A 22,618-nucleotide genomic window follows, 5' to 3' on the forward strand; every position below is an offset into this window, starting at 1 on the left:
AAAGACCCCAATTTAAATAAGTAGAAAAAAACAATGGTCAGTTCTTACACAGGACATCCCATACTATATATGTACTTCACATGAAACCTTTTTACTGCAGCATTTTAAAGAGACGGGGTAATAACATAATATAAAATACTATAAAGACCGCATTTCAAATAAGTAGAAAAAAACAATGGTCAGATCTTATACAGGACATCCCATACTATATATGTACTTCAAATGAAACCTTTTTACTGCAGCATTTTAAAGAGACGGGGTATTAACATAATATAAGATACTATAAAGACCGCATTTTAAATAAGTAGAAAAAAACAATGGTCAGTTCTTACACAGGACATCCCATACTATGTGTGGACTTCACATGAAACCTTATTACTGCAGTGTTTTGGAGAAATTGTATAATATTATATTTCAAAGTGTTATAAAGACCCCAATTTAAATAAGTAGAAAAAAAACAATAGTCAGTTCTTATACAGGACATACCATACTATATGTGTACTTCACATTAAACCTTCTTACTGCACTGTTTTGGAGAAATTGTATATTAATATGATTTAAAGTGTTATAAAGACCCCATTTTTAATAAGTAGAAAAAGACAATGGTCAGTTCTTACATAGGAAATCCCATACTATGTACTTGACATGAAACTTTCTTACTGCACTGTTTTGGAGAAATAAGGTATTAACATAATATAAAGTACTATAAAGACCCCATTTCCAAAAAGTAGAAAGAAACAATGGTCAGTTCTTATTCAGGACATCCCATACTATATGTGTACTTCACATAAAAACTTTTTACTGCACTGTTTTGGAGAAACGGGGTAATAACCTAATATAAAGTGCTATAAAGACCGCATTTCAAATAAGTAGAAAAAAACAATAGTCAGTTCTTATACAGGACATACCATACTATATGTGTACTTCACATGAAACCTTTTTACTGCAGCATTTTGGAGAAAGGGGGTATTAACGTAAAATAAAGTGCTATAAAGACCCCATTTCAAATAAGTAGAAAAAAACAATGGTCAGTTCTTATACAGGACATCCCATACTATATGTGCACTTCACATGAAACATTTTTACTGCAGCGTTTTGGAGAAAGGGGGTATTAACATAATATAAAGTGCTATAAAGACCGCATTTCAAATAAGTAGAAAAAAACAATGGTCAGTTCTTATACAGGACATACCATACTATATGTGTACTTCACATGAAACCTTTTTACTGCAGCATTTTGGAGAAAGGGGGTATTAACATAATATAAAGTGCTATAATGACCGCATTTCAAATAAGTAGAAAAAAACAATGGTCAGTTCTTATACAGGACATACCATACTATATGTGTACTTCACATGAAACCTTTTTACTGCAGCATTTTGGAGAAAGGGGGTATTAACATAATATAAAGTGCTATAAAGACCCCATTTCAAATAAGTAGAAAAAGACAATGGTCAGTTCTTATACATGACATACCCTACTATATATGTACTTCACATGAAACCTTTTTACTGCAGCATTTTGGAGAAACGGGGTATTAAGCCAATATAAAGTGCTATAAAGACCCTATTTCAATTAAGTAGAAAAAAACAATGGTCAGTTCTTATACAGGACATACCATACTATATGTGTACTTCACATGAAACCTTTTTACTGCAGCATTTTGGAGAAAGGGGGTATTAACGTAAAATAAAGTGCTATAAAGACCCCATTTCAAATAAGTAGAAAAAAACAATTATCAGTTCTTATACAGGACATCCCATACTATGTACTTGACATGAAACTTTCTTACTGCACTGTTTTGGAGAAATGGGGTATTAACATAATATAAAGTACTATAAAGACCCCATTTCCAATAAATAGAAAGAAACAATGGTCAGTTCTTATTCAGGACATCCCATACTTTATGTGTACTTCACATAAAAACTTTTTACTGCACTGTTTTGGAGAATTGGGGTAATAACCTAATATAAAGTGCTATAAAGACCGCATTTCAAATAAGTAGAAAAAAAGAATAGTCAGTTCTTATACAGGACATACCATACTATATGTGTACTTCACATGAAACCTTTTTACGGCAGCATTTTGGAGAAAGGGGGTATTAACATAATATAAAGTGCTATAAAGACCCCATTTCAAATAAGTAGAAAAAGACAATGGTCAGTTCTTATACAGGACATATCATACTATATGTGTACTTCACATGAAACCTTTTGACTGCAGCGTTTTGGAGAAAGGGGGTATTAACATAATATAAAGTGCTATAAAGACCGCATTTCAAATAAGTAGAAAAAAACAATGGTCAGTTCTTATCCAGGACATACCATACTATATGTGTACTTCACATGAAACCTTTTTACTGCAGCATTTTGGAGAAAGGGGGTATTAACATAATATAAAGTGCTATAAAGACCCCATTTCAAATAAGTAGAAAAAGACAATGGTCAGTTCTTATACATGACATACCCTACTATATATGTACTTCACATGAAACCTTTTTACTGCAGCATTTTGGAGAAACGGGGTATTAGGCCAATATAAAGTGCTATAAAGACCCTATTTCAAATAAGTAGAAAAAAACAATGGTCAGTTCTTATACAGGACATACCATACTATATGTGTACTTTACATGAAACCTTTTTACTGCAGCATTTTAGAGAAAGGGGGTATTAACGTAAAATAAAGTGCTATAAAGACCCCATTTCAAATAAGTAGAAAAAAAACAATGGTCAGTTCTTATACAGGACATCCCATACTATATGTGCACTTCACATGAAACATTTTTACTGCAGCGTTTTGGAGAAAGGGGGTATTAACATAATATAAAGTGCTATAAAGACCGCATTTCAAATAAGTAGAAAAAAACAATGGTCAGTTCTTATACAGGACATGCCATACTATATGTGTACTTCACATGAAACCTTTTTACTGCAGCATTTTGGAGAAAGGGGGTATTAACATAATATAAAGTGCTATAAAGACCCCATTTCAAATAAGTAGAAAAAGACAATGGTCAGATCTTATACATGACATACCCTACTATATATGTACTTCAGATGAAACCTTTTTACTGCAGCATTTTGGAGAAACGGGGTATTAAGCCAATATAAAGTGCTATAAAGACCCTATTTCAAATAAGTAGAAAAAAAACAATGGTCAGTTCTTATACAGGACATACCATACTATATGTGTACTTCACATGAAACCTTTTTACTGCAGCATTTTGGAGAAAGGGGGTATTAACGTAAAATAAAGTGCTATAAAGACCCCATTTCAAATAAGTAGAAAAAAACAATGGTCAGTTCTTATACAGGACATCCCATACTATATGTGCACTTCACATGAAACATTTTTACTGCAGCGTTTTGGAGAAAGGGGGTATTAACATAATATAAAGTGCTATAAAGACCCCATTTCAAATAAGTAGAAAAAAACAATGGTCAGTTCTTATACAGGACATGCCATACTATATGTGTACTTCACATGAAACCTTTTTACTGCAGCATTTTGGAGAAAGGGGGTATTAACATAATATAAAGTGCTATAAAGACCCCATTTCAAATAAGTAGAAAAAGACAATGGTCAGATCTTATACATGACATACCCTACTATATGTGTACTTCACATGAAACCTTTTTACTGCAGCATTTTGGAGAAACGGGGTATTAAGCCAATATAAAGTGCTATAAAGACCCTATTTCAAATAAGTAGAAAAAAAACATTGGTCAGTTCTTATACAGGACATACCATACTATATGTGTACTTCACATGAAACCTTTTTACTGCAGCATTTTGGAGAAAGGGGGTATTAACGTAAAATAAAGTGCTATAAAGACCCCATTTCAAATAAGTAGAAAAAAACGGTCAGTTCTTCAATGGACAATTCAGTGGTCAGTTAGGTTGATGGCATCATCCCAACTGTCTCAAGCTATTATTGTACCATTACAACAAAATGATATTATTGGGGATGATGAGTGGTGCTGCTCCAAATGTAGGGTACAAAGACAAAAGCCCCTTTCACACAGTGATACCGGTAAATATCTGGAAAATTTCCGGAACGACTTTACCGGTATATTCAAAAAAGCGCTGTTCACACAGGCGAGGACATTACGGAAATTTTCCGGAAAAGAGCATTCACACATCCATTCCAAAATACCGGTAAATTCTGACATCATTCACCACAAATGAGCTTTAAATGGCTGCGCTTGTATTTGTAAACATTTGACTAAATTACAAACTCTGTGGATGATCAATATTGTGAACAACTTTCGCAGGATCACTTTCGCATGTCGAGATGTTCATAATATGTGCGTGTGCAGGCGCTCACAGGCTGTTTCAAAGGCACACGCAAAGCCTAAAGGTAAACAAACAACGGCTTATCATAAGCATCTCATCTATGATTATTTACACAGTTGGCATAAAGAAGAACATATAAACGTGATCTGACTAACTTCTAGCAGCTAAATGTGTCTGGAAAAATATTCAAAGGTTTTTATTCTCACAAAACGCGCGGACGTAAATGCGTCTGACTGTTGTGATTGGCTAAAGCAGACGTCTCACGTCAGCACGTTCTAGACGTGCACGCGCTTATTACGGTAATCTTCCTTCTGCATTCACACAGAGCATGCATTCCGGCAAATTGCCGGTAATGTTACAACTTCTCTTTCCGGAAAATAGCCAGAACGAATTTACCGGTATTTTCAAAAAGGACCTGTTCACACATACAACCTTTCCGGAAAATTGCCGGCAATTTTCCGGAAAGGTCTGTATGTGTGAAAGGGGCTAAAGACAAACCAAATATGTTTGGTTAATTTCATAGAGATAGTTTACCCAAAAGTGAAAATGAACGCACTATGCACTGGCAATCAAATGGTTACAAACATTTATTAGTTCCTTCTTTTGGTTGAACACAAAAGATATTTAGAATGAACTTGAAAACTGGTAACCATTGACTTCCATTTTAGAAAAAAAAAACAATTACTATGGAGGTCAATAAATACAGTTCCTCAGCAGGAAGGGAACTGCAATTTTGTGTATCCCTGACACATTTGGAGTTGTGGAAAACTGTGATGTGCTGTCTGTCCTTGACACATTCGTCCTGTATCAAAACTGACCATTATTTTATTCTACTCATTCGAAATGGACACGTTAAAGTCATCTGAAGAGTAATAACGCCCCATTAATCCAGATCACTGCAGTAACAAGTCTTCCTATGAGGTATGCATATAGTATGTGATGTCCTGTAAAAGAAATGACTGTTCTTTTTTCTACTTATTAGAAATGAGGTGTTTGTAGCAATCTAAAAGGTAACAATGTTCCAATTCTCCAAAACGATGCAGTAACAAGTCTTCCTCTGAGATATGCATATAGCATTGCATGTCCTGTACGACTGATCAATGTTTTCTTCTACATAGTAGAAATTGGGTCATTATAGAACTTGCTGCAGTAAGAAGTCTTCATATGTACAAGAACGGATGATTTTATGTACTTATTAGAAATTGGGTGTTTATATCCATCTGAAAAGTAATAATGTCCCAATTCTCCAAAAAACTGAAGTAACAAGTGTTCATGTGAAGTACGCTTATAATATAGGATGTCCTGCATAAGAGCTGACCATTGTTTTCTTCTACTTACAAGAAATTGGGTCTTTGAAACACTTTAAATTATGTTAAACCTCATTTCTCAAAACCCTGCTGTAATAAGGTTTTTATGTGAAGTACACATTTAGTATGGAAAGTCCTGTACAATAACTAATCATTGTTTTTTTTATACTTTTTGGAAGTGGGGTCTTTATAACATTTTGAATTATAATAATACCCAATTGTTAATTAAAAAGGTTCCATGTGAAGTACAGATATAGTATGGGATGTCATGTATAAGAACTGACATTGTTTTTTTTTTTCAACTTATTTGAATTGGGGTCTTTATAACACTTTATAATATGTTATTACCTAATTTTTCCAAAACACTGGAGTAAAAAGGTTTCAGGTCAAGTACAAACATAGTATGGGATGTCCTGAATAAGAACTGACCACTGTTTTTTTTTCTAATTATTTGAAATGCGGTCTTTATAGCACTATATAATATTTTAATACCCAATTTCTCCAAAACGCTGCAGTAAAAAGGTTTCATGTCAAGTGCACATAGTATGGGACGTCCTGTTTAAGAACTGACCATTGTTTTTTTCTACTTATTGGAAATGGGCTCTTTATAGCACTATAAAATATGTTAATACCCAGTTTCTTTAAAATGCTGCAGTAGAAAGGTTTCATGTGAAGAGCACATATAGTATGGGATGTCCTGTATAAGAACTGACCATTGTTTTTTTCTACTTATTTGAAATGGGGTCTTTATAGCACTTGATATTAGCTTAATACCCCGTTTCTTCAAAATGCTGCAGTAAAAAGGTTTCATGTGAAGTACATATGTAGTATGGGATGTCATGTATAAGAACTGACCATTGTCTTTTTCTACTTATTTGAAATGGGGTCTTTATAGCACTTTATATTATGTTAATACCCCCTTTCTCCAAAATGCTGCAGTAAAAAGGTTTCATGTGAAGTACAGATATACTGTAGTATGGGACGTCCTGTATAAGAACTGACCATTATTTTTTTCTACTTATTTGATATGGGGTCTTTATAACATTTTGAATTACATTAGTAACCTAATACTACAAAATGCTGCAGTAAAAAAGATTTAATGTAAAATTCACATATAGTATGGGATGTCCTGTATAAGAACTGACCATTGTTTTTTTTTTACTTTTCAGAAATGGGCTCTTTATAGCACTTTATAAGATGTTAATACGCTGTTTCTCTAAAACGCTGCAATAAAAAGGTTTCATGTGAAGTACACATATAGTATGGGACGTCCTGTTTAAGAACTGACCTTTGTGTTTTTCTACTTATTTGAAATAGGGTCTTTGTAGCACTTTATATTGGCTTAATACCCCGTTTCTCCAAAATGCTGCAGTAAAAAGGTTTCATGTGTAGTACAGATATAGTATGGGATGTCCTGTATAAGAACTGACCATTGTCTTTTTCTACTTATTTGAAATGGGGTCTTTAAAGCACTTTATATTATGTTAATACCCCCTTTCTCCAAAACGCTGCAGTAAATAGGTTTCATGTGAAGTACAGATATAGTATGCAATGTCCTGTATAAGAACTGACCATTGTCTTTTTCTACTTATTTGAATTGGGGTCTTTATAGCACTTTATATTATGTTAATACCCCCTTTCTCCAAAATGCTGCAGTAAATAGGTTTCATGTGAAGTACAGATATAGTATGGGATGTCTTGTATAATAACTGAACATTGTTTTTTTCGACTTATTTAAATTGGGGTCTTTATAACACTTTGAAATATAATATTAAACAATTTCTCCAAAACACTGCTGTAATAAGGTTTCATGTGAAGTCCACACATAGTATGGGATGTCCTGTGTAAGAACTGACCATTGTTTTTTTCCACTTATTTAAAATGCGGTCTTTATAGTATTTTATATTATGTTAATACCCCTTCTCTTTAAAATGCTGCAGTAAAAAGGTTTCATGTGAAGTACATATATAGTATGGGATGTCCTGTATAAGAACTGACCATTGTTTTTTTTCTACTTATTTGAAATAGGGTCTTTATAGCACTTTATATTGGCTTAATACCTCGTTTCTCCAAAATGCTGCAGTAAAAAGGTTTCATGTGAAGTACATATATAGTATGGTATGTCATGTATAAGAACTGACCATTGTCTTTTTCTACTTATTTGAAATTGGGTCTTTATAGCACTTTATATTATGTTAATACCCCCTTTCTCCAAAATGCTGCAGTAAAAAGGTTTCATGTGAAGTACACATATAGTATGGTATGTCCTGTATAAGAACTGACTATTCTTTTTTTCTACTTATTTGAAATGCGGTCTTTATAGCACTTTATATTAGGTTATTACCCCAATTCTCCAAAACAGTGCAGTAAAAAGTTTTTATGTGAAGTACACATAAAGTATGGGATGTCCTGAATAAGAACTGACCATTGTTTCTTTCTACTTATTGGAAATGGGGTCTTTATAGTACTTTATATTATGTTAATACCCCCTTTCTCCAAAATGCTGCAGTAAAAATGTTTCATGTGAAGTGCACATATAGTATGGGATGTCTTGTATAAGAACTGATCATTGTTTTTTTCTACTTATTTGAAATGGGGTCTTTATAGCACTTTATTTTACGTTAATACCCCCTTTCTCCAAAATGCTGCAGTAAAAAGGTTTCATGTGAAGTACACATATAGTATGGTATGTCCTGTATAAGAACTGACCATTGTTTTTTTCTACTTAATTGAAATAGGGTCTTTATAGCACTTTATATTGGCTTAATACCCCGTTTCTCCAAAATGCTGCAGTAAAAAGGTTTCATGTGAAGTACACATATAGTATGGTATGTCCTGTATAAGAACTGACCATTGTTTTTTTCTACTTATTTGAAATGCGGTCTTTATAGCACTTTATATTATGTTAATACCCCCTTTCTCCAAAACGCTGCAATAAAAAGGTTTCATGTGAAGTACACATATAGTATGGTATGTCCTGTATAAGAACTGACCATTGTTTTTTTCTACTTATTTGAAATAGGGTCTTTATAGCACTTTATATTATGTTAATACCCCCTTTCTCCAAAACGCTGCAGTAAAAAGGTTTCATGTGAAGTACACATATAGTATGGGATGTCCTGTATAAGAACTGACCATTGTCTTTTTCTACTTATTTGAAATGGGGTCTTTATAGCACTTTATATTATGTGAATACCCCCTTTCTCCATAATGCTGCAGTAAAAAGGTTTTATGTAAAGTACACATATAGTATGGTATGTCCTGTATAAGAACTGACTATTGTTTTTTCTACTTATTTGAAATGCGGTCTTTATAGCACTTTATATTAGGTTATTACCCCGTTTCTCCAAAACAGTGCAGTAAAAAGTTTTTATGTGAAGTACACATATAGTATGGGATGTCCTGAATAAGAACTGACCATTGTTTCTTTCTACTTTTTGGAAATGGGGTCTTTATAGTACTTTATATTATGTTAATACCCCATTTCTCCAAAACAGTGCAGTAAGAAAGTTTCATGTCAAGTACATAGTATGGGATTTCTTATGTAAGAACTGACCATTGTCTTTTTCTACTTATTAAAAATGGGGTCTTTATAACACTTTAAATCATATTAATATACAATTTCTCCAAAACAGTGCAGTAAGAAGGTTTAATGTGAAGTACACATATAGTATGGTATGTCCTGTATAAGAACTGACTATTGTTTTTTTCTACTTATTTAAAACGGGGTCCTTATATTACTTTATACTATGTTAATTCCCCCGTGTCTTTAAAATGCTGCAGCAAAAAACTTTCATGTGAAGTACACACAGAGATAAGGGTGTCGTGTATAAGATCTGACCATTGTTTTTCTCTACTTATTTGAAAGGGGGACTTTATAGTACTTTTTTTCTATGTTAACACCCCGTTTCTCTAAAATGCTGCAGTAAAAAGGTTTCATGTGAAGTACATATATAGTATGGGATGTCCTGTATAAGAACCGACCATTGTTTTTTTTCTACTTATTTGAAATGGGGTTTTTATATCACTTTGTTGTGTTAATACCTCATTTCTCCAAAACAGTGCAGTAAGAAGGTTTCATGTAATGTACACTCATAGTATGGGATGTCCTGTACTAGAACTGACCATTGTTTTTTTCTACTTATTTGAAATGAGGTCTTTATAGCACTTTATATTATTTTAATACCCCATTTCTCCAAAATGCTGCAGTAAAAAAGTTTTATGTGAAGTACAGATATAGTATGGATGTCCTGTATAGGAACTGACCATTGTTTTTTTCTACTTATTTGAATTGGGGTCTTTTGAACACTTTGAAATATATTATATACAATTTCTCCAAAACACTGCAGTAAAAAGGTTTCATGTGAAGTACACATATAGTATGGGATGTCCTGTATAAGAACTGACCATAGATTTTTTCTACCAATTTAAAATGTGGTCTTTATAGTATTTTATATTATGTTAATACCCCGTTTCTTTAAAACGCTGCAGTAAAAACGCTTCATGTGAAGTACATAAATAGTATGGTATGTCCTGTATAAGTACTTTCCATTGTTTTTTTCTACTTATTAGAAATGGGGTTTTTATATCACTTTATAATAGGTTAATACCCAGTTTCTCCAAAACGCTGCAGTAAAAAAGATTTCATGTGAAGTACACATATAGTATGGGATGTCCTGAATAAGAACTGACCATTGTTTCTTTCTTCTTAATCGAAATTGGGTCTTTATAACACTTTATATTTTGTTAATGTCCCACTTCTCCAGATTGCTGGAGTAAGAAGTGTTTATATGTAGTATGCATATTGTATGTGATGTTCTGTACAGGAACTGATCATTGTTTTTTGTCTATTTATTGAAAATTGGGTCTTCATAACACTTTGAGTAATGTTAATGCCCAATTTCTCCAAAACGCTGCAGTAACAAGTCTTTATATGAGGTTTAGTATGGGATGTCCTGTATAAGACCTGACTATTGTTTTTTTTTCTACATCTTTTAAATGAGCATTTTTTTTCCAAATTGCTGCAGTAAAAAGGATTCATATGTTGTATATATGCATATAGCATGAGACATCTAGTATCAGACCTGATCAGTCTTTTATTTAACTTATGTCAAACAATGTATTTATAACACTTTAAAGACTTTATAGCTCAATAATAGCAAATTTCTCCAAAATGCTGCAGTAAGTTATTATGAGGTATGCATATAATATTGGATGTCCTGTCCATAGTTTTCTTCTGTTAACTTAAATGAGGTCTTTCACATGAGGTATGCATGTACATCCTGTATCAGAACCAAACTTTGTTTTTTTTTTACTTATTTCTTTATAGCACTTTAAAGTGTGTTAATGGTACATTTCTCCAAAATGCTGCAGTAAAACAGGCTTCATATGATGTATGCTTAGTATTTGACTTCCTGCATCAGATCTTATTGTTGTTATATTCTACTTATAACAAATAATAAGGTCTTTACAGTCATCTAAAGTGTAATAATGCCCCATATCCCATATACTGAAAGAAACATAACCTTTTAAATCTCCTTTAAATGAAATAAACATATATTTGTAATTCAAACAATGTTTTGTTGGACTACTTTATGATTGTTTTCACTTTCTGAGTTTAGCCACGTTGTATAAAATTGCATTTAACCTTATTTGCAATGTACTGTAGTTGGCTAGGAGAAGTAGAAACGCATTCTGTGTATTTAGAAATCGTATATTTATTCTGTCCGTTTGATCTGCTATAAAATCATTTGAAGCAAAAAGATAAACTTGAGGAAATTAAAGGTAAGCCCAGAAACCAATTTCTTTAAATAACAACAGTCAAAAAAGCTAATAAATTGTTTAATAAAGCATACGTGGGAGGAAAGGGGGATAAACTTATATTTCGTTGTCATCACTCTGTTCTGGGCGAAATGGGTGCTCTGTGGAGCGCTCTCTGTGTGGCTGCTGACATTACCGTAATGATAATAATACGCGCGCACCAAAATATAAAGCGCGGCTGGTTTGACTGTGTTTTTCCGAACCGCGGCTGGCTTGACCGCAGTGGAAATCCGGCGTGGTGCCGGAACGCTATCACCCCTGTGTACCTAATAAAGTGGCCGGTATATCTAGTTTGAAGATCAAAAAAATTACAAATTACAAAAATACAAAGATAAACATAAACAAATAAACAGTCTGTGCTTCTATTTGAGAAAACCTCAGTCGAAAGGTTGATTTTGTTATATATTCAGATGTGGACGAAGCCTTGAGGTAATTTTTAAATTATTTTTAATACAATTTTTGAATGTGTACCTATTTGACCTACATTTGGATTAAAAGAGCCCAATGTCAGCTCACAAAAATAAATATTACTTTTAAAAAAGCACTGTTTTGACATTTAAAGAGTGTCTGCTTCATTTCGGATATTTAAGATATTTCAAATGTCAAAAAAAGCATGAAGTGACTCTTTAAAATAAGATTATGTAAAGTTTTCTACTACACACATCCATAGTGGTTTCTTAAAATACCATTTAGATTACAACCAAAAGCCCTATTTAGTTGATTCCAGTGCTGTTCAGGTAAGTCTAGCTCTACACTCTTCAGTGTTTTGACATACAAAAGCTCCTGTGTGTTGTTCTCCCAACTACCATCCTCAGCAAAAAATCCACATAACACATGCTATGACATGTTGTCATCATACTCCACACTAATAATAAACAAACCTGCCCTTCTGCCTGCCAGTTACAGAAATGAATGTTCCTGCTTTCTCGTTTTCCTCCCATGTTTGCTCAGAGTCTATCATTCTAGCTCTCCCAACATTCACCTCTTATGTTCACATTTCTTCAAGATAATTACAATGTAAAAATCAGGTCTGTGCAAATGAGCATACATGTGTGCACACAAACACTTACATTACACATTCATACATCATCTTAAAGCTCATTCACCATCTGTCTAATGGTTGTTTTGGGCTGGCTGAACTGTTTGAGAAATGTAAACAGAGAAATGAGTATGTACATGTCATTCTGGTTCAATTATTCATGCAAATCACTGAAGGACAATACAGCAAGTGTATGTTTACTAATGGAGGTTTTCTGTTTATCGCAGACAAGAAAAAAGTAATTATGATTACAAATATAATCATATTTAATACAGGAATGGTTAGTTAAATATGAAATTAGGAGTTTTTTTGAATAACTGACATCTTTGGATGGTTCTTTTGAATTTTGTTTCACAATTCTGATTTTCTCTTCTTGTAATTGTGAGATTTTATTTAAGTTTGCAACTGCAAGTTAACTTAAAAAATGTGAAAGAAAAAAAGTCAGAGTTAAAAAACTGAATTGTATGAAATAAAGTCAGAAATGTGAAATTACGTAAGATCTAAAGTTCATACAAGCCTATAAACATGAAGTTGCAAGAAATAAGGTCAGAAGTATACATCTCATAATTCAGTTTTTTTTTATTTTACTATTATATTAATTTTATTACATTTTATAAAATGGGTCAGCATTAAAATAAAATCAGATTCACAGCAAATAATCCAATTACCTGATATAAACATATTAGCATTAACAAATGTGAAAATATATTATTAGTAATTATTCTAGAATTAATAAACTATGATTAATACCGTTCTGTGAGTATAGTTTAATATATTAAACAGCAGGTCCATGACATTTAAAATCAATAAAATACATATGAGAAAAATACATTGCCAAAATTGAAAGTGTGCAATTATTTACATATTAAATTAATTAATTTTACAGATTCATTTATCCAAGATGACTTACGTTACAAATGAGGGCAATAGAAGCACTTCAAATTCAAATGCACATACAGATCCTGAAAAACATGTATATGCAATGATATTTTTGTTGTTGTTGTTGTTGTTTAAACAAACAAACAGGACAGGTGAAGAACAAAGTGATGAAGTAAAAATAGAACCTGCTATTTTTAGAGGATCAAGTGTTGACGAAGTGTTGCATCTTCCACCATGGCTTAAAGACTCGGCTGCTTGCTACTCAGCAATTTATTTGCCAACAGGGAACATAAAAAGAGAACGTCCTTGATGTTGTGCTCCTTTAGGGTGGGATTTGTGTTCTAAAATTGTATATACTGTACACTTTAAAAATATTCATGCCTCCTTAAATTTTTAAGTTGAGTCAAATAAACTTTTCTAGTCATCTTAACTCACATCAATCAAACTGACTAAAATATTAAGTTAAACTTTGTATGACTATAAATTGGTTGAAACCTGGTTAGCTTATTAAGTTAATGCAACATAAAAATATTTGTTATCTTGACTTTTCGCCATAAAATATTTTTACAGTGTTTTAAAATTTTTTTAAAAAAATATTTTGCTTAAAAAAAAACTGGATTACATTATAAATAAGATTCGCTCAACTTCAATTTGTCTGCGACATACAATTATTCAGTTTAAAGTGGTCCATCGCCTCTATTGGACAAAAGCAAGATTAGCAAAATTTTCATCTACTACAAATCTAAGGTAGAGATAGCTAAATCACATACACATTTTGGTCATGTTCTAAACTTAGCAAGTTCTGGCAATTATTATTCAATTTCTTTTCAAATATTTTGCATGTATCAGTTGACCCTTGCGTCTTGCCCTGTTGTAGAAATATTTGATTAAATTTCAGATCCCAGTTTTGACAATAATACCAAAAATATGATTTCTTTTTCAACATTAATTGCTAGACGTCTTATACTGATTTAACAGAAGGACACATTTCCTCCAAATTTTACGTACCATCTTACTTTGGAGAAGATTTGGTACTCCACCAAAAGTAGCAGTCAAAAATTGACCTTATTTGGCAGCCAGTGTTGACATATATAAAGCAAATGGATAAAAACTTAATATTTGCAGTTTGACAGTTGTTTATTTGTTCCTCACTTTTTTTTTATTCCCCCCATTTTATTTTATTTTATATATTTTATTTCTTTATATTTTCTAAGCTTCTTGTGATTCATTGTGTATCTATTTGTACACTACATGAGTGAATATTTAGGGGAACTTTTATCTACTTGTATTCGCTTATGTGTGTATAATATAGTAAGATCCATAAATATTGGGACATCGACACAATTCTAACATTTTTGACTCTAGGCTGGAATTGACTGCACAGGATTTGCAAGCAAAATTGAAAAAGCAAAAGTTTGATCTATGATTATTATTCTGTTTTGTTACTTTTGGTCCCATAACAAGTGGGAGGCACGTATGCAAATTGTTGTAATTCCTACACCGTTCACCTGATTTGGATGTAAAAACTCTCAAATTAAAGCTGATAATCTGTAGTTAAAGCACGTCATTTTCATTTCATTTCAATTCCATGAATTGTGTCGATGACCCAATATTGACCTGACTGTATATGTATATTTTATGACATGATGTAAAACAGATTAAAAATGTGCATAATATATTATATAGAAATGGTGCAGTGGGGTGGGGGGTTATGTTGGAGCATAGATCATTTGTCTCTGTTTTTTAAATATTTTTGAAACTTGCTTTATTGAGCAAAAGGTTAATAACATCTGTAAAAAAAACTTGGATAGTGTTGTTCGATTTAATTAACTAGAGAAAAGTACATTAACTCTGCTTTAAATTCTTCCAAACTACTAAGTGATAATAAAACTTAGCTGTTTCCCCTTTTGACGTATCAATTAATATACAATACATACGATCAGAAAAGAATTGGATTCAGGGGACTGTATTGTTCTGGTTACATTCTGACTCTTACAAATGGAGTGTCAGGTTGTAATTCAGCCAGTAACAATTATTAGAACAGACCAGAGTGATAGTGTCATCGATTACTAATAGATTTAGTTACTTCATGTAAGAAGAAGACGTGTCACTTCCTGTTTGAAGCTTCTCTTTTGCACAGCTCTGAGTTTCTGCTGACTGCAAAAGAAATGAAAGAGCTCATACAGGGAGACTGATCTGTAAAGTGCACTGGAATATATATGCTAATGTATGCTATGGTAAAATAATCTGATGACTCCATGACTCTTCAAAGCAAGAATGCTAACCTTAGACACATGACGCTCTGGCAGAAAGAAACTTAACAGACATTTAAACATATTTTGCTTTGTGCTTGGAAATTGATGTAGAATAAGAATTGATTCTTGAAACTGTGAGGTTCTTAAAGGGATAGTTCACAATAAAATGAACATTTACTGTTTGCACTCAAGTGCACTGTAAAAAAAGCAACTAGTTACTTTACTTTAAAATAAAGTATGTAAATCTGTTGGTGTGTTAAGTTGACCTAATTTTGATAATTATCCACATAGTTCAATGATTTGCCTTGAAATCATTTGCCAAAGTGTGATTTTCCTCCCCTCTCTCTCCCCCGATGGCCTGCACTCACACTGCATTTTGCCTTCTAAACTGGAGTACGCTTATGTCGTAAATGTTGCAACTGTTCAGTTTAACAGGAAGAAAAGCGTTCTCGCTCAGAACTGTGGAGATTGCTTTAGTTTTATCGTTTGGGATGCAGTGACACGCAGTCAAACATTTAGCAGAACAGATCCACAACTTTTGATGCTCATAAATTATCACAAAAATTATTGTGCTGCATGTATTAGCAGATTTGCTTAAGGTGCAGCTAACGTGAGGTGAGGGGTTTGCGTCTTTATTAAACTATGACAGTTCGCGTTCATTGAAATGTAAGAATGATTTAAAAAATCCATATTAAACGGTCCCTTAAAAATGACATCACGTCTTCAGTTTCATGCTCATGTGCACTTTGCACACACACTACAAGAGTACCACATCAATGTCAAACTGTGCTTTGGCACACCTCTTACAACCGGGCCAAGGCCGGCCAACTAAACTGTGCCTGGGCCCGATTCGGAGCACTCACACTTGTCAAAGGAACCAGGAAACGCACCTGGGCACGGTTCGAATAGCTTCAAGAGTTCACACTTAGATATTGCTTGATAATATTAACAAGTCTGGCATGCTGTTCTGAGAGAGAACCCTGAGCTTGGAAATAATTGAGCCCTGGGCTCCCACCATGGTCGAAAAGCATGAAAGGGGGTACAAGATCAGGTATTTCTCGAGAGCTCCCGCTGGTAAAGGAGGAAAGGGGGAAGATAGAGTGGATGGGGGGATTCTTTAGAAACTAAGATAAGGGAGTAATGCTAGACAGGCTATTTATAGTGAGTTTGGATTAAGCTGCGGTCACACTTGATTTTTCTACCCATAGACTTTCATTCATACGCACCCAAATGCGTTAGACAAACGCAGGGTCATGCGTTAAGTTTTGCAGTTCGCTGTGGTGGAAAGTTCAAGCTTTGTGAACTCTGACCTGCGAAATCGCATTGACTGCATCAGACCAATCGAGGATCAAAACATGACCTCTCTGGACCGAAATTTAAAACATGGAGCAATCACTCGCTTTTTTTTTTATGTCTAATAATCTTGTTTAATCCTGCACCTTTTCGCAGCGCCAAACAACAGAATTTCGCACACACAAACTCTAGTGTGACGGCAGCTTTATTCTGATTGACATATTAATGATTGTAGAGGGGAGACCAGCCGCAATCAATCATATTACATACTCTTCTGGAAATAATTTAGTAAAACTTCACATGGTGTGAGTGCACCCATTAAGGCAATGGGTTTACTCATGTTTTAAGTAAAGTCAACTAACCACTTTAAAAGCAAAGGGTTTACTCACTTTCAAAAAAAAAAAAAAGTCACCTAATCACTTTAAAAGCAATTGGTTTACTCAACTTCTTTCAGTAAAGTCAGCTAACTGTGTTTTTTTTTTTAAGTTTTGCTCCAAACCTCTCTGAGTTTCCTTGTGATATTTGAAAGAATGTTGAAAACTAGTTCCACTGACTTCCATGATTTTTTTTTCTTTCTATAAAAATCTATAGATATTGGTTGCCAACATTCTTCAAAATATCATATTTTGCATTCAGAAACAAGGTCTGGAGTTGTATAAAAAGAAATGAACTTATTAAGGTTTGGTGAGTAAATGTTGATTACATGCTCATTTTTTGAGTGAACTATTTAGATAACGCTTATCAATTCAAAACATAGGACATCAACCAAGGAGACAAGGAGAAAAACCAAACAAAACAAAAAAATAGCACACTTTCATTACAGTATTTCACCTGTGCTAATATATATATATATATATATATATATATATATATATATATATATATATATATATATATATATATATATATATATATATATTTTTTTTTTTTTTAAACCAATGTAATCAATATTTACATACAAACATGCTATGAACGGCATTTTCAGACAAGGCTTTTTTTTATTAATTGTTTTGATTAAAATGGCTACTAAACATACTTTAACATACTAAACATATGTTTAGGCAAGGGGTCACCAAACTTGTTTCTGGAGGGCCGGTGTCTTGCAGATTTTGGAGCTAAACGCTGCAGGGACACCATCCCTCCAGAACCGAGATTGGTGACCCCTGGTTTAGACCATTTAGGGGGGTGAAATGTATAAACGACATCATAGGCACATGACTAAATTACCAAATTAATTAAACTAGAATGTATTCTTTTGTAAACAAGACACTACTCTGAATACAGTAAACAATAAAGATTAATTACTGTAAAACCCAAAAAGTTAAGGTAACTCAAACCGTTTGAGGAAACCGATTGCAACAAACCATTTAAGTTCAATAACTAATCCTAATGAGTACTGTGAACTTTATCCATTTGAGTAAATGAAGCAATTTGAGCACAATCATTATCTTCAACACTGAGTTTAAAACTCTTTTCAAAAGAGTCGTATTAACTTTTAGTCAATTTTGAGTTAACTACACTCATTTAGTTTGACTAAGTTGACTGTTGGGTTTTACAGCAGATAAAAGTTTCTGCCAATGATTAAATGTAAATATTATATAACAAAATGCAAATCTGGTGAAGACAATGCATAGTGCAGTACATTATCTAAAACATGGCTTTCTGGTTTTTATTTTTCCTGCAGTTTTTAATTTTGTTGATGCGACAGTTTTTCTCTTGCCATCTAAACTGGCTGACAAAACACATCATATATTCCACAATAAAGGCTCTTTGTTCCACTGGCTTAATTATTCAGTGTGGATTCATCTGGCAACAAGACAATGGAGACTGAGAAAACATCTGCTTTGCTAATGAGGTCTTACCTTCATTTTATGATGATTTATCCTCCCCAGTTGATTATTTTAGCCTAAAAGTTGATCGTTTTTTAAATTTGCATTTGTATTGCACTTTGGCTTACTAAATGGATTACGGCACTTATTGAGGAACACAGAGAAGAATCATTGAATTGGATTTTTTTGGCGAATAAGCAAGTTAAAGATGATACAGTGTGTTTTATTTAGTTTTCATTAGCCCCTTTCACACATACAGACTTTTCTGGAAAAATTACTGGCAATTTTCCGGAAATAAATCATGTGTTAACAGGCCCTTTTTGAAAATAGCAGTAAATTAGTTCCAGAGATTTTCCGGAAAGAATAGTTGTAACATTACTGGTAATTTGCAGGAATGCTGCTCTGTGTGAACACAGAAGAAAAATTGCTGAAAAAAGCGTTCATGTATTGAACATGCTGACATTAGACGTCCACTCCAGCCAATCAAATCATTCACATCTGCACTGTTTATGAAAATAAAAGTCTTTGTATTCTTTTCCAGATACATTTAGCTGCTAGACGTTAGTCAGATATCGTTTCTATGTTCATTATTAAGGCTGACTGTGGAAAAAAATTATCAATAAAATGCATATGATAAACTGCTGTGAGTCATGCACTCAGCTGAATGACCCTCGTGCACGTGAAGGAGTGCTCCAGTAAGTGCTAGCACATAAACAAATGTACATCTCGACATGCGAAAGTGTTCTTCCACAAGTTTACATCGAAGTTGTTCACAATACCTTGTCCATCTACAGAATTTTTAATGTAGTGCGGTTGGCGCTTCTGCCTTTGGATGTCTATGAGACAAAGCAGCTGCATGAATGCTAAAGCTTTAAATAAAAGTGAAATCATCAACAAAATCCTGACCCCTGTTATGTTTACAAATACAAGTGCAGCTGTTTAGAGGTCACTTCTGGTTAATGATGTCAGATTTAACCTGTATTTTGGAATTGATGTTTGAATGGTCCTTTAGAAAAATCCAGAACATCCTTGCCTGTATGAACAGCACTTTTTTTTTATTTACTAGTAAAGTCGCTCCGGAAATTTTCTGAATATTAACTGGTATAACTGTGTAAAAGGGGCTATTAGCTGTCTCAACTCTTCTCGTCAAACAGCTGATCTATGAATTAACTTACTATTTTTTGTTTTCATTTTGTCAGCAGAGTTTTTTAGATGCTCCGTTTTTACTCAATTCTCTAGAGAATCACTATGTGTGCATGTTTACTTATAGGCTTACTAGATATATTGTATATATGTTGAGGTCATTTGTCAGTTTGTGTAACTCCTTTCATTTTAACCAGCATTGTGGCACCTCCAAGCACCAAAAAAAAAAAAAAAAAAAAAAAGGAAAAAAAAACCTTGTCGCCTGAGGATTGAGGCTTTAGATGTGCAAATATACAGTGTAATGGGTATATCACATGCTTCTGTACATTTCAGTGAGTCAGCTGTTTTGCTAGCGCACTGCTTAGCATCACTGGGTTGGTAATCCGTTACAGTACACCAAGCCTCTGTCAGGAGAATATGAGAAAAGAAAATCAAGCGACGACACTAAGCTGTACTATTTTTTTGTGTGATGCACTTCATGAAGTTGATTTGCACATTGATGGCACATTTTGAAACTAATTTATTTGCTGTTATGTGACCTTTGTTTTTTTAGCATGATTGTTATTTTAAAGTTAGTTTTAAAAGAGGCAAGTTTTTACAGTATAAAAAGTCCTTGAAGAGTCAATCTGATGTAAAATTACAGTATAGGTACACTCTGTTCTTTTCCTTCTGCTTAGCTTTTTATTACTTGTTTATCTTCCATCTGCATTTCAGCATTTGCCCTGGTTTTTTTTTTTTTTAGAGGTTAAGACTAAGAAGTTTTTGTTTTGGATAAAAAGATGCTTTCTACTCATTCACATTACCCACAATTGGCCAGCGGATATAGAGCTGTAGAGCTATTAAACGAGTTCTGGTGGTTTATAGCAACATAGAGCTAATTTTATGAGGCATTCAACTCTATACAGCATTTTTTTCTGGAGACATACAGTATAGGATGAGACGAGACTTCCCACTGTATCTCTCGTCTGCCTTATATAAATAAAAATGTTATTTAACATACAGACAACATTAAAAGTTTTAAAACACATTTGTGGTTGAAAAAGTAAAACTATGGCATTTAGCGTTTTAAGTTACATCTTTAAACATTTAGGGCTCTATTTTAACAATCTAAAGGCAAAGTCTAAATCGCAAGGTGCAAAAGCATTAAGGGCATATCCAAATCCACTTTTGCTATTTTAAGGACAGAAAAATATGCTTTGCGCTGCAGTGCAGGGTCTAACAGGGTTGTGCTTATTCTCTTAATGAGTAAGGAATGTGTTTTGAGCATAACATGCATTAAACTAGAGTCTCGTCTCCCTTTCCCTTTTAGAGTCAGTTGTGTCGCGCCATGGTGCATTTGCAATTTACATGTCAAATATGTCTCGCTAGTGAGAAAACAGACCATCTGCAGCATGATGACAAAGAATGACCCTCCTCCATTCGGCCTCTTTACTTTCTATTTAATTTAACTCTTTACTTTACTCCTTTACTTTCATGGATAAGGAACAGTCCGCACTCCACTGAAAACATCCATTAGCCTACACATTTAATTTAATTTGTTAAGCGCAAAGGTCTGATTGGATTGTTTTAAAACTTTTTCTAAATTCAGTTCTAATTTCCAGAATACAGATAAATGAACAACAATAACGAAGTATGATCAAAACACTGAGTTAAATCCAAACACACGTCTTATTCTTATGCCCCATATGGTGATGTATACATCCCCAAAACCTGACAGGTGGACAAATCTAAACTTGGCTTGATTCAAACAAATGCAAATATGCATATAATAAATAACACTATTATGCAAATGCAAACTGAAAAAAAGCTCTTTGGGTTTTTATATGGGTTTTTTGTGCATTATTGCATGATATGGCTCACGGTGTTAAAAAATTATGTTCATATTCATGGCATATTAAGTTGTTGGATGTTTCATTAAAATGACAAAGTCTTAAGGATTTTCATAAGTGTTGAAATACGCCATTTGTTAGCGGTTAAAATATGTGAAAAAGTTTGACTATGCCCTAATACAATATATGCATATACATAATACAATTATGTAATAAACAAACAGTACATACCTGCTGCCCAAACCCAAGCTTGTTTTTTATGAATATGCTTGTGTTGTAAGGTTTAAAAGGTCTATGATTTTGTGTTCCTTAAAAAAAACATAGTTATTTTTTGGCAATTTGCATTTAGGTTGGCACCTATTTATAAATCACACTAAGAAGCTTTCTTCATTCTGCATATATTGCTGACTCATGCACATTCCAGATAATGCACATATAAAAACACACACACACACACACACACACAAATCTTTCATGTAAATGGCATAGCTCTAAAGTGGGCACATTTCCTGCTACGGTCCTATCAGTCAGAACACCTGCTGTGATATATGAGTCCAGATTTCTCTTCCTAATGGAGTTCAATGACACAGGAAAAATGACGATATGCAATATGAAGCGTGTCTTGGATGTGCCAAGTTACTTATGGGGTCTTCGCTAATGTAGGCCACATCTCTTATTTTTTTGCCTTTGTTGTTGCAATGTGAAGGACACTGGGTGATTTTCTGCTGACGGACTGCCAACACTGCAGGAGTTTGAGGGTTGGTGTCAATGGACCTTTCCCCTCATGGCCTTGCTTGGATATAACATAGTAACGTGACATTGCTCTTTCCCCAGATCCTGCCTAAACTGAAGCTGGGAATCAGTCCAAACCCCCTAGACAAGTTCACTTCAAGCAGATCAGAAGGAAAGGAAAACTGTGAAGAGCCAC

The 22,618-nt window shown here is 33.6% G+C and overlaps 1 long non-coding RNA gene across 3 annotated transcripts in view; it reads right to left on the bottom strand.

The window, feature by feature from the left end:
* Positions 1 to 22,618, bottom strand: part of LOC141375626 (uncharacterized) — a 460,251-nt gene that overhangs the window by 255,312 nt on the left and 182,321 nt on the right. The gene's annotated exons all lie outside the window — the stretch shown is intronic.

This window comes from Danio rerio, chromosome 8 (genome assembly GCF_052040795.2).
Source record: "Danio rerio strain M-AB ecotype USA chromosome 8, GRCz13ab, whole genome shotgun sequence".
NCBI lineage: Eukaryota > Metazoa > Chordata > Actinopteri > Cypriniformes > Danionidae > Danio > Danio rerio.